Genomic DNA, 15,245 nt, shown 5'->3' with positions numbered 1-15,245 from the left:
GGAAGAAGGTGTGTGTGTGTACTTGACTGGTTATGTAAGTCCATTGAGTGTGTGTGTGTGTCTGTGTCTGTGTCTGTGTGTCTGTGTGTGTTTGAGGACACTCTGATACCAGAGCTTAACAGGTAAAGGTCACTGAGATGAGATGGAAATACCAGTGAACAGAGCCTAAGGAGGAAGGACAGGATGGTATTTGGTCCTGATGATTCAGGACTTGATCTCATCATGTGTGTTTCACTGTGAACTTTGAGCATCGTACCAGTGAGTTTCAACAGAGGGCGCTAGACAAATCCGCTCACACAGACAGATGGACACAGCTAGACTAATTCATCATTCTGTTATACAAGTGTTGCAAGTTTTTAGCACTTTTTCTAAACTGCTACTTTAATATCTGGGTCCAGTGAAATGTTTAAGCGTTAAAATTAATCACAGATACAGGCGTTTTCACACTCTGGTAATGAGGGAGACAGAGGTAGTCTGGAGAAAGTGCTAAGTATCCTGACTGGTGTGTGAATGTGGGAATTTCATCTTTTCTGTATGTTATAGGTAAAGTCAGTCAGGTTTTTAGAAACCTCTTGAAATTGATTGCTCTGGGGCTCATGTTGGTGTCTCAAGTTTGAATATGGAGGCATTTCCTGGCTCAGAATTTTTACTTGTGGGTGAACTGTTCCTTTAAAATAGGCAAAAATGACAAAAATATACTTTCAAAACAAAACCGTATAAATCTATATTGGTGGCATAAGCTAAGCCACTGTTTGATCTTTTGATTCTGACATTTGTGTGAGCCGGTGTGCATTAAACCTAAGCAAAGCTACACAATTCCCCGACTTCCTTCTTTCTCCATATCAAATTCTAAGATGGAAGTTGTTCTGTCCCTTGGAGAGTCCTTGCATTGAGCTCCACTTTACAGAAATTGGCCTCTGCGCCATCAAAGCCCAGCCGAGGACTGCAGGCGGCGGGTGACATTTTGATTGAGATATTTTGCCTCTGATAACATGCAAATTCCAGCGCGGCGACATGAACTGAGCCGACAGACTTTATTTTTTACTCTCCCTCCCTTTCGCTCTTTCTTGCCGCTCTGTTACTCGACGTGTGATGCTATCTATTACATTATGGCATCTGTATGCATTCAGTGACTGCGGCGGTGTTTTAATAAAGGCACATCACTTTCTGTCCTGTGGGCTGGTCTCAGCGCGTAATCAAACCTCGCAGACTTGCATGGAAACAGCACTGTCAGTCATTTCATCAAATAAACACACTGTATATATTCATATGTTTCCTCTCTGCATATGAATGCACTGCTGTCTGTGAGGGATTTCGTAATTATTTAAATTTGCAGCGGCTTATTGCATGTACAAGATTCACATGTATTGAGAAACTGACATGTTCTAAAGCAGGTGTCCACATACGCTGTGTCCATCTCTGTCATTTTCATGTATCTTGTTATCAAGCCTGAGACATTTATTACTCAAAGTGTTTTGACTATCCAGAATCCTCATATTTCTTAAAAAGTCAATCTTTCAGTCTTTTTTGTAAGCATCACATTTATAGACATTAACTCTAGATGCAAAACATCAATAACTTCCCTTCTAAAATGTGGGATTGGGTTTTTTCTTAATTAAACATTAGTTTTAGACATACATACAGTACTTATATAAGGGGGGTTTTTTTCGCAGTGAAGTCCAAAATGTTTGACCAAGCAAAGCAGTGTTGAATGCAATCACAGAATTCATTAAGATCCATGAAAAATAAATCACCCAAGTCAGACAACAGAAATGCTCTTTTCAATTTACATATATTTCATTCCAAACTGGAACATCTATATTAATAATAGTGTCGAGTAATTACAATTATTTCACCCAACATTTGTGTGCTATGCATTTTTATGCTTTATTAAAGTATCACACTGTTAGCTTAGCATATCGCTAATGTCGAACTGTATTTGAATCAACCGTAATCAATAGTTTTGCTGCCTATAGATGATTCCAAATTTGTCACTTGTGAGGTTCTATTTCGGTAAGGACGTTGCCTCGAGAGCCATTCACACACACAGCAATTTTGTCGCCAAGTGGTTATTGACCGAAGTAGGCATTCCTAATGCTAATGGTTGGCTGGAATGCAAAATCAGGAATGCAAAAGATTGCTGTTAAAAAATATGTTGTTTTAATTAAGAAATCAATTCTTGCATTGCTTTAAAAACTAACATTATGGAGGGGAAACATTTGTATTTAACTTACTGCAGTACATAAGGCATCATCTTTTGAATAAGATGAACGATCAATGCATGAATCAAACTCGCTCAAAATGCATTTTCCAAGCAATTTCTTAAACATTGAAATCTTTCATAGTAACATTAACCACTGTCACCCCCCTTTTTGAGATGAAAATGCACTATCCAGACTTAAATGATTGTAATACCATGAATGCTTTGGAATACAGACCTAAGGTTGGTCTCTTTTTAAAGAAGATACTCAGCAGATTATTGCTGAAGTGAAAAAAAAGAAAGTGTACTGTAAAAATGAATGTACTGTCCCAAACATCTTTTATTTTATACACAATATTTTTTTACCCTTAATTACTATAAAATGAAAGCCATGTGTCTTACGAAGTTGTGTACCAAATTTGAAGTTGATGTCACAAAAATTGAAGTTCTTATGAGATAGCAAAAATAGCCAAAACAGTTGACCCCCACATTTCACTGAATTATTTATATACGTTCTTATATATAAAGTTACACATCAATCGTCTTAGTATTCCTCAATCTATTAGTTTTAAACAATATAACAAGAAAAAAATTATAAAAGAAAGTCTGTTTTCTAATGAATTTCACTCATTACCGCAGGGCACAGGCATAAAACAAAAGAATATACAGGTAGCCTATCATCGGCAAAACTTGAAATAGCTCAGTGTTTTACAGCAGAGCAAGTACTGAATGCAATCAAATAGTGGATCTGGTGAAGATGCTGTCAGCAATCAAAATATTGATATTTCAGACGTTGAAAATGATAGTTTTGAGAATATGTCAGAGATCGCGAATATGAGCCACTGAATGTACTGGGGAAATGAGCTCTGACGAGGACAGTGATGATTGTAAAAAGCATCTGCTCAAATTGAACCCTTCCAAGTTCTAAAAGGTAATGAAAAAGGCTTTATTTTATTATTTTGTATCATTATTCAAATATGAGAGTTTTATACTAATCCGGCAGTTAGATCCACCCGTGTTAGATATAGCCTAGATCTGGGTCACTAAAGACCCGAATATGTAATAATGATTGGCATTTAATGGGTTAAAGCATTTAAGGGTTAACTCTTGAAAATATCATCCAGTTGTTAAGTCACTGTAAATTTCTGTTAACCCTTTGGAAGGCAGCTTCCTATATTATCTCTAGGCTTAGAAACAACCATTATATTAACAAAAATGTTAAAAGGATCGCGCTTGTGTCAAAGACAGCTTGTCATTGGCTCCTTTTGCATCTCTCAATCGATTATTCTGTGTAATCTCAAGCATTCAAAGGAAGTAAAGCTGTTCGAACGTCTCCGAGCACGCTTGTGCCAGTAGGAGATCCTGTTTTTGTTTTGAACTTCTTCCTTTCTGCTCTTCTGAGACGGATGTCACGAGGCAGGAGAAGCGGGGAGGTTGGGGGTCGCGCCACCTTGGTCCATCAGTGTAATTGTTTTGTGGGCTGAAGGATATTTTTAGCCCAACAAAGGTTGGTCCCTTTTTGTATCTCACAAAGGCTCGACAACCCCACTCACAGTCATGTCTCTTTGAAGGAACAGCGCTGTTGAGAATTGCCTCGGCACCATGTCCCGTGTTCTCCTGTGTGGCGAGGCTTTGATCAGAGTGAATCTTTTGGTCCTAACATCTCTTTAAAGCCATGTAAGGTCTACTGCAGATTTGCCACAGACGTCTCCTGAATGCTGGTACACTTGTCTTGTTGAGTGTTTGTAATTGCTTTTCCGGAAAGTCTCGATTCCCTCGGTTTGCTGGTTCTTAACTTTCTCGCCATGTTAATGCCCTCACTGGATCGACACTCAGTACGGTGTGTGTTCCCTTTAGCCTGACGCTCCTCGCTGTATTGTCAGAGCATCTAAACACTGTAAGGGACAACCACCAGAAGAGTTATCAAATGTGGTTTGGAGATCTGGTTTTGGGGTAAATTATTTGTGTGATATCAATGCATGTACACAATTGTATTAGCTGATTTAACTGTTTTCCTTTCAAGCCAATGCTGATATTTTATAACATCAAGGCTTATTATTACTAATACTCTGTGAATAAGTTGCATTGCTGTAACTCATCAAAATAAGTTAAGCCATTTTCAACTTTATGATGTTATACATGATTCAACTCATTTATTTAAGTCAGTTTAATGTAATTTATATGAATGTAATTTAGTCATTTAAGTTGATTGTACTTAAAAAATTTAAGGTAGCAACTTTTTTTTACAGTTTGATAACTATTAAATGGAAGATTTTTTGCAATATAGCCCTTTGACATTATATTCAACTTGCATAATCTTTAGCATTTAGTCCTAACCAGCAAATAATCAAAAGTAATAACGTTTTTGTTTATCATTTACTGACAACAATTATTGAGCATGATCAATCCTTTAACAGCGTTTAATTTAAATAAAACATTTCAAATACATGTATTATAAATGTAAGAAATTTTGGATTTATAAACACATTTTGGGTCTGTGTTGTTTGTTTTAACAACATCGCATTAAAATGATGCATCCAGATGATGTTTGTGCGTGGATATTATTCGCTCTCGTTGTTTGAATGAGTGCTGTGACTGAACACTGACTGCTTGTCATTCAGCATTTCTGCTCATGTTCAGATGAGCGGAAGAACAAATAGTTCTGCTCTCCTACACAACTATTTGCTAACAGTCCATGTTTTCCACTTCAAAGCTTATGAGGCACATTCAATTTCTTGTTAAATAAAGTTACTTGTCTCTAAGCACTTTTCAATATGAATCGATCCTCTCGATACAACATAAATATCTTAAGTATAAATAGAATAATATAGTTAACTTTTTAAGATCATTTGAAAGCATTTGAATCAGAATTTACAGTATCACTTCTATCACAAAACAGTCAACAAATATGGAATCTTTAGTTTCAGACCTTTCCAACGATATGTGTTCGGTCAAGATTAGAAAAAATCCTTGATTATAAAATAGTTCAAATAAATGTAATATGAAACATGACACCGCCCACTAGGGTTTAAAGTACCATTTTCATGGTAACGCGATACCCAATTTCAAAATGGTTTTCACAGGATGAATGCTGAGCTTTTAAGCTTTCGAATGATATCTGTATGATTAGAATGTATTTTTTCCTCAGAGCTTGTCGCAGTGCATTCTGGGATTGACGTCACTGCAATGCTGCCATGAATTTGCCCAAAATACATTAACTTAAAAGACAATATAATTATGCTGCCTGCTTTTTGAAAAATCTGGGAAGTCACCTAAAATGTCTTATGCTTACTAGGTTTTGGAACATTGCTTATACACTGTTTAAAAAAGGCTCTTTATTGGCATCTATGCACTGCAAAAAATTATTTAAATAAATTTCAACATTGGAATAAGAAATAATGTGTTGTTTCGACTTAAAAAAGTACGTATTCGTGCTTGACTTAAAATATTAAGTTTAGTTAACTTTAGTTTAGTTTAGTTAGGTTGGATATTTAATTTATCTCAACAAGTTTTCAGTTGTTGCAACTAATTGCAGCAAAAAAAAATTACAGTGTGGTTCTATGAAGAACATGGAACATTTCCATTGCACAAAAGGTTCTTCTGGTTGTTTTAAGAACGTTCACTAAAAAGTTCTTTGGAGAACCCAAAATAGTTCTTCTTTGGCATGTGATGCGAAAACTCCCTTTTGGAACCTTTATTTTTAAGAGTATGTCCACATTTATAATCAAAACTGGTTTAATTTTTAGAGAAGGGCATTTAGCTCTCCTACGGAAGACATCTGGCATGGGAAGGTTGTCAATGGCATCCTATATCCCGCAATTTAATTTTGCCAGTCTGCCAGTGGGCCCTGCTCGGATACGTGCCCGGTGCCACCATGCCTCATCAGAGCTGGCATCAGCCGTCCCTGTCAAGGGTTTGGCACCACGCTCCATTAAAAAGCTTCTGGAATTTCCTACTTTTTGGCAAATGCTTTGTTTTTTTCCCGAAGAGAGTGGCTGGGCCATGGGAGCACTGTTTGGAGCGACACCGGAGTGCAGTCGGGTTTCCACTCCCCTCCCACCGCGGTCTCGAGTCGACCCTTTAGGGAAGAAGCAGGAATGGAGGATTGTTTCAGGAGAAAGGGTGGTTTAGCCACTAATACCTTAGCAAACCCTAAAAGACATCAATTAAAGCCCCGGTGCTCTGGTGTCTGCGCGGCGAGGCCCGCGGGGCGGAGCGGACAGCCTTTTAGAGCGCTACAGAAAGCAGATGTCTCTAAAGTGGTCCCCGGACGGGCACGCTGATAAATGCTAATGGAAGTGATTACCTCAGACAGCAAATGGACCTTTTTGACAGAGTATCGGCACAGGCCAAAACAAGCTTATGGGTGCAGTTTGGGTCGGCTGGGAGTGGAGGGGTGGATGGACATAGATTAGACTTTATTGTTAGCCTCAGGTGGACCTTTCCAATAGAGTGCAAGAAAGAGCGCTGTTAAATGTGTGAGTGAATCCATGTTGTTAGATTCAAAATATATTTACATCGCTGGTGCAAGTATTTCCCCAATAATTTATGCAACTTATTATACTATGTAAGGGCAATAGACATCACTAAATCCCACCTTTATTGAATGGTTATGTTCTTATTAATCTTGACTTTTTTATCTGAACTTCACTGATTCTTTTTGATGTGTATGGTCACAAATGTTTTATTTTATTTTGAAGTAAAAAGTTAAATCGAAACCCTTATGGTTAGATCTGATTTTATGTTATTTGGATTTGATTATATATTATGCTTGAATTCTCATTATTTAATTTAATAATTATTATAATTCATGGAGTTATTTAATAACTCAAATAATTAATGCAAATTAGTACATTTCAAAGATCTCCATTATTCATCATAACCTATAAGTCATCTGAGTGAAATAATTCAAACTAAATGCATAGTTTGTTTGTTAATATGACTAACCTACTCTCAATTAAAAATTAGGGCTGTCAAGCAATACTTATCGAATTATTCGCCAATTAATTCGCACATCAAATGTGGCTGAGAAATGAACCCCAAAAGATAATTTAATATATGATCATATCAATATATATATATATATAAAGCTTTTTTGTATTGTCTATGTGATGCTTTTCTCATCGACAGCCCTATTAAAATCGTAGACTGATATAGTGCAAATCAGAATTATGTATATTATGTTTTTATTTACATAGAATGTAAATAACATGGACTATTTACATAGAAAATTTGACTGAATATTTTACATTAGACATTTTTACATTAGACACTTTTACATATAAAATACAATACAATAACTAAATGTGTTTTACATATTCTGCAAATATCAGACATTTGCTATGATAGACTCTTCCCCCGAGGGGCTTCTGACCTCAGGTTTAGGGTGAGAAGACCCACTTTCATGATTTCAGTTAAATTTAAGGACTCTTTTGGCCAGTAAGCAGCAGCTTACAGCAGCAACCAGCACAGACAAAGATCTAGTTATACTTTTATTATCCCGTGCAGTTTTATTTAGGAACTCCAGGACCTCAACAGCTTTGCTAAAGCAAAAGAGTGTCTGTTCCTGCTGACAGTCCATGTAAAAGATAAATGAGACGTGTGCCATTACAGATCACTGCGAGAATCGCAATGTTGTGTGGACCGATGGAGACGGGCTCCGCTGTGCATTCAATGACCCTCAAACTCGGAGCACGTACTAACTCCGCTGATCCCGTCTGCACCGCTGGGTGCATCGAGAGACAGAGGGAGCTGGATCCGGAACCTATAGGAGGTGGAAAATACCCCTGGGATTATCCTCCCTACCCTGTGCGCAAACAACCCTGAGCTCGGAGTCGCTCGGCAGGGGCTTCCAGAATCCCGGAGTATCATAGATCTCTAGATCTCTGGAGCAAACTGAAAATGTGCCACTTTCACTCTGGCTCTTCCTGCTGGAAACAATCAATACTTGTCCAGGATTCAACAATTCCTTATGTCTGCAGCAGTAGCTTTCCTCTGTTATTTATTTAGAGTTTGGAGTCTTGGTCTACAGATCAGGGCTCAACTGCAAAGGTGTTTTTTTGCTGGCCTGGTTGAGACTTGTTTTGCAAAAAATATTCACTGGCCTTATGCAATGGATCCTAGTTTGGCTGTTTAGCATGAGCAGTTATTCCCTGCTGGTGGATGTTGTGACTGCACCGTTCAGACAAAAACATATTTGATGTTGCACTTCAAACATAAATGAAATGCACTTGAAATACATTATAATACATTATAACTGAAATTATATATATATATATATATATATATATATATATATATATATATATATATATATAAGGGCTGTCAAACGATTAATCGCGATTAATCGCATCCAAAATAAAAGTTTGTGTTTACATAATATATGTGTGTGTATGGAGTATAATTATTTTCTATATATAAATACACACACATGCATATATATTTAAGAAACATGTGTTATTTATATATAAAATATTTATATATAATATAAATTATATATAATATAAATATATATATACACAGTATATACATGCAAATATTTCTTAAATATATACATGCATGTGTGTGTATTTATATATAGAAAATAATTATACACCGTACACACACATATATTATGTAAAAACAAACTTTTATTTTGGATGCGATTAATCACGATTAATCGTTTGACAGCCCTAATATAATTATATATATGATGTACAAAAATGAAAAAAAAAAAAAAAAAAAATATATATATATATATATATATATATATACCGTAGACATTAAAATAATAGTTGTGATAATATGTTTAATAGTGACAAACACACAACAACATTTCTAAAACTTGAACTAAAATCAAACTGGAAATATATTCTGTGTATATATTCAAAATATTATTTAAATAAAAACTATAGTAGTGTATCTCAATGATACTAAAATAACACTCAACCTTATTATTCTTTGTCATAAGAAATTGATTAAATGTCTTTATATAAAAGCAAGCAATGAATATGGATGCATTCACTAGATAATCTTTTATTATTATTATCCATAAAGTATCAACCTGTTTAGCATTTACTTTTGTCTTGGACATAGCACGTGAGAAAAAATATGTCTCTTTAGGGCATAAGACAATCAATAAACTCATATCTCTAATATTCACTGTAATCTAAACATCCAATCCAGTGATCCACTTAAAGACATGACTTATTATCCTTCTATGACAAATAAACACACACACCGGAGAATATAAAGCTCTGAGAGATGTACTGTCCCCTATCCAGCGAGGCTTTAAATAGACTCAGTCATGCTTCAGTGATTTACTGGAGATCTGGTACTTGTGTGCAAGGAGTTTTATAATACCTGGAGAAGAAAGACACTATATACTGGACAAATTCAGTGATGCCATCTTTGCTTCATGTTCACTCAGTTATGGACAGATCGCAAATTACAACGTAAGCTTATTTCACTCTTTTATGTCAAAATCACATTTTTATGATTTAGCTTTTATCTAGCTTGCAAAAAGTTTAATTTTGTTTAGCCATCAATGGAGAAACAAGCTAGCATAATGTAGTTAGCAGCATGGGCTAACAAATGAAGCTAACCAGTCAAATGAGGACATTGTGTGTGTGCTGCAGTTCATATGATAAGTTCCTTATCTCAACCCACTGTGACATTGTTTATGTGTTCCCTATGCCGTGAGGAACTTCAGTGTGCAGGACATTCAGCATGTGTTGGCTCCGTAATGTATCCTTTAGGGAGAGTAGATCAGTAAAAGTGACCTCAGCTCCTGCATTGATGTCATTTCCAGCGCTGACTGAGTCCACAGAGGGAAGCTAAGTCTCATCGGCCGTATGTCATCATGCCAATAATCTGTTCATTAAATGAATCACATTGCAGGAATCATGAGCATAATCGCCTATTAGCTGCAGCATTGAAGATGTACCTTATGTGTGTGACCTGTGTACAGGGGGAACATTAAACACTTCACATGAATACATTTTGTGGGTTAAGATATGCAAATGAGAGTAGTGCATGAAACACAACCCTTAAAATGACCAAAAAACTTAATTTAAAAAAAGTTGAAATTGCTTAAATTATTTTGATGAGTTAAAGTCATGTAAAAACATAAGTTACCATGATTTGTGAATCATGTAACTTATGTTTTTACATTACTTTAACTTATCAAAATAATTATATATATGTGTGTGTGTGTGTATATATATATATATATATATATATATATATATATATATATATATACTGTATGTGAATAAGATAATCTAAGAGTACCGTGGTACCCAGGGTCAGATATATGCATGCATGTATGTATGTGTGTATGTATATATATATATATATATATATATATATATATATATATATATATATATATATATATATATATATATTTATATTTATATTTATATTTATTTATTTATTTATTTATTTATTTATTTATTTATTTATTCAAAGAATACCATTGTATAGTCCAAAAATATTATTATAATGTTTTCCCTGGTGTAGTTTTATGGTAATACTTTGTACTTTATTGTAAGGGAAGGATTGTTCCTGAGATCAACTTTTGTTTATATGTTGCTGTCAAATATGGGTGAATAAAATATGAATCAGTGACCCCAATATTCCAGACCACATTATGCATTATCTAACAGGCGTGATTTTGAAGAAACACAAAAACAATCTCTTGCTCTCCTGCCAAGAGCAAACAGATGGCATAATGTGCTGTCTGCGTATTTCCAGTTAGCAGCTTTACTCATATATGGTAATAGGGTGTTAAGTCTGACTGTTGTCTGTCTCAGACGTTTTACCTTGAGCAACAAGAGTACTGCTTCTGCTTTCTGCTGCCGGGACTGAAGTCAAACAGAAAATTCACAGCTTTGTGGCCGGACCCTATTGACCCTTGGTAAATTGCGGTTGCTGAAGGGTTTTAGTTATGCACCTACAGGATTCCTCTCTGCTTGGAAGACATGTAATTCTGCAGAGAAAGCTTAAGGTTGTGTGATTTGTGTTTTTGGTGCCCACTCATAACATAAATCTGCAGAGGTTTTCCTCCTGGCCCTGCTGTATGATTAAACTACAGGACACAGAGATGCTGAAGATACTGGAGGTGTTAAACTAACCTCTGGAGGGGATTTGAGAAAGAATTAGTTTTAAGACTCTAAATTTACAGAACTACGTGAATTGCCTCTTTAAAAAGAACAAAGAGGTTATTGAATCACGCCACACAAGCAGAAGAAAGTTCAGCTAATTAACACTGAAAGGCACAGAGGGAAGTGGAAACTTTATATTCAACTGTTATAATTCTTCATAGTAGTAACTTATCAATTGCGCATTAATGGCAAATTATCATTTATATGATATATATATATATGTATATAATGGAGTAAGGAAAATTTAAATGTCTGCTGCAGGGTCCTAAAATTAGTTTAATTTTCTTCATGCATTTCATCATGCGTGTATTTTAGCCGTAATGAAAATTATATATAATCTTTTTTATTCCACTAATGAAAAAAAGTCATAATTGTCCTAAAAATAGGCTTCAGGTTTATATGCAAATTTAAAAATAATATTATTATAATTTTTATTTTTTTATTAGTAGCTTAAAAAGTTCATATCCTAATTTAGGATAAAGACAAAGATATGAATTTTAGGTTAACATGAAACAGCATTCACAGCCCATTTTAGTGACATTTTTTTTAACTGAAATCAAAATCTTTTTCAAAGAAAGTCTGTTCACTCTATATTATCCATAACTTGATATTTCTGGTTAGCTTCATTCTTTATGTCGCTCTCGACAACATTGAATCAGCTAATGCCTTAGGTGAATCTTATGTCTGCCAGGAGTCCTCAACTTAATCTAGAACTATCAATGTCAAGGAACCATCACAAGCTGGAGGGAGACCTTAAAAATGAGCTCAACCCTTGATATGGACGTGATTCCGGGAAAGCCCTTGGGCGAAAATCAACCCGGTGAAAAATAATAGTCTGGAATTATCTTCATGTTAGATCTCATAGCTCAGCTTACGACTTTTTACAAGATGTAATATAAGTCTCAGTTGTCCCAAGAATGTGTCTGTGAAGTTTCTGCTCAAAATACCCCACAGATCATTTATTATACCATGTTGTAAATGCCCATTTTTGAGTAGAAGGAAAAACATGCTGTTTTCGTGCATGTATCTTTAAATGCAAATGAGCTGCTGCTCCCCGTTCTCCTTTCCAGAAGAGGGCGGAGCCTGTACAGCCCGTGCCTCGGATACTCTGTCAAAAACATCTGTTTGGTTTTGATTATCATCTCTATTGTGGTCACGCTCACGTGACATTGCAGTTCATCATCATCATCATGAAAGTTTATTACCTGCATGCATTTTAAAGCCATATCAACTTCATATATATTGTTTTCTGAGCACTCAACACGCGCACAGAAAGCTGGCTGTCAGACGGCGCGTCCTGTGAGTATTAAACTAAGTTGTCTTTCATGTCTTATTGTGATTAAACTGTCAAATACAGGTTGTGTGTTAAGTTCACATAAACAGTTATGTCTGTGAACGCAAATATTAGATCTTTGTATTATCTTTGTATTAAAGTGACAGCAGCGTAATATACAGTACCTCCTGCTGTGTATGCTGATAATATGAATCAAACAACAAAAGAAAAACAGAAAATCACTCACTGCTCTTGATTGAATAACTTTATCTTTAATGAGAATACATAAAAACATGGAGATAAACATGGCGGCTGTATACAGCTCACTCAGGACAGGGTCTATGCTAATAAGGCAGAGTCCGTCAGCAGTCGTGGGCGGGGCCTAAGCATATGTGATGTCATACTGATATAATCTGCAAACAGCTTGTGCTTATGATTTATGGGGATAAAAAAAAAGGAGTGGGTGGGTTTTCACACACTACCGACACACATTTATGTTCAAACACCAGGTAAAAGTGAATTTTGCATAATAGGTGCCCTTAAAATAAATAAACTATTGCAAATATTAAATAAATAAATAGCTAATCATTTCCATCACAAGCCTAACCAAGTTACGTGCTTATGTACAAAAACATAACCCCCCTCTGATTGTGTGGGGAGGGTGGAATTTGCATACAGATAAAAGCTAGTTTAATATCGCAAATGATCTTTTTATACAGCAATCTTGCAGAGTTTGCTTTAATGACTGCATAAATGTGATTTCGCTGCGCAAACGGGAGGACAGCTGAGGAAGGGTGGAGGGGTTGAAGGAAGAAAATGAAGATATCACAGCCAAGGGTTTCCTATTCAGTGTGCATCTCCCTGTAATTAAGAGATTATTTACACATGCACACTCCTGTCGTTCCCTCCCTGAGCATCTCATTAGTGCTCTGACCTCTCCACCTGCTTCCTCTCTGACCACGGGATCGGAGGAAGATAGCGATGGTGGGGGAGGCAAACCCGGCGGCTGCTGAGGCCTTCTCCAAACATTAGCATGCGCGACGTCACCGCCCTTCTCGGCGTAGCGTGGCGGGTTGAAGATGGCCGAGACCCCGCTGTGCCACAGAAACATCCTCTAGTATAGACATTAGCCGATGGGCCGGTGCTTACGAAGAGGTCAGAGCGTGTCTGCTCCGAAATGGGAGGACAAGCGATAAGAGTGCCTGTGACTAAGTGGGGATCTAATTGCAAGCTTAAGGGGGGGTGATTACAAGATTTTCACCTTTTGCAGTGGAAATACACGCATGAACTCAAGACACTTGATGGTCTGAAGTCAAAGATTGAGATGACGATCAAATCTGTCTCAGAGGACAGAGATGAGCTTTATTTAGAGTCTACACTGATGGAGAGGTAGATATCACAGTTCATTAAGGTGTGACACAAGGTCTCTGACTCATTCATGAAACTGGCCTAATTTCGGTAGCACTTTATTTGACAGTTCTGCTCCGCATTATGTACATACTACGTACTTATTATAGCAATTACAATAATTGGGTACTAACCCTAACCTTAACCCATAGTTACCTTATAATACCAGTACTTTCTTGGGTAACTACACTGTAAGTTTACTGTAAGTACACGTACTGTAAAATAAAGTGTAACCCTACTTTCTAAAAAAGCATTCAAGACAATTCACAAAAGAATATTTGTTGGTGCACAATGTAAAATTGAGATATGAATATATTTTGTTGCATTGAATTCGACTATTTAATTGTTGTTGAATTAAATGCAGCAATTTACATGTTTGTTAGTGCGTTAACAATTTATATATGAATATTCAGCCCTACTTTATATTAGGTGTCTTTAACTACTATGTACTAACATTTAAATTAATCATTTGATACCATGGACTTATTATGTGCATACATGTTTGTACATGAACACATCAATTTACATAAGAATGTTTGTTGGTGCATTGAATGCAACAATTTGTATTTGCATGTTTTTGTTGCATTGAATACGGCAATTTTATTTTTGTTAATTTACATATTTGTTAGTGCATTGAATGTAACAATATATATATATATATATATATATATATATATATATATGTATATGTGTTTTTTTGTTGCATTGAATATGTCAATAATTTTTTTAGCTCTTATCAAAAGAAAGAACAGAGCCTTTGCTTTTGAACAAAACAAACAAAAAACTTTTTATTCTAGCTTCATGCATTCTTTTTTTTATCTTTTAGAAAATGCCGTTTTTGTCAAAGGACTACGTCCAAATCAGATTCAGAACGATGATCAAACGATGACCGTCCTCTTTCAGAAGATGCGTTATAGCGAACCCTACCGTATTACAGTAAAAACATGGATTGCTGGAAAATTCTGTGAACGGCAGGGAATGAGTTAATCAAATGTACTAATTTATGTAGGAAATGTTTGTTGGTGCATTGAATGCTACAAATATTTGAATTTTTTTTGTTGCAGTGAATAGAATTTAAACAGTTTTGCACAATATAATTTACGTGAGAATATTTTATCGCATGGAATACAACAATTGAATTAAATGTCAATTTACTAAATTTCTGTTGCACTGAATGTGATCATTTGCATGATGCTTTTGTAAACAATATTGAATACAA

This window comes from Squalius cephalus, assembly GCF_949319135.1.
Source record: "Squalius cephalus genome assembly, chromosome: 25".
Lineage (NCBI taxonomy): Eukaryota > Metazoa > Chordata > Actinopteri > Cypriniformes > Leuciscidae > Squalius > Squalius cephalus.
The sequence above is the reverse complement of the archived record's forward strand: the minus strand, read 5'-3'. Positions refer to the sequence as shown.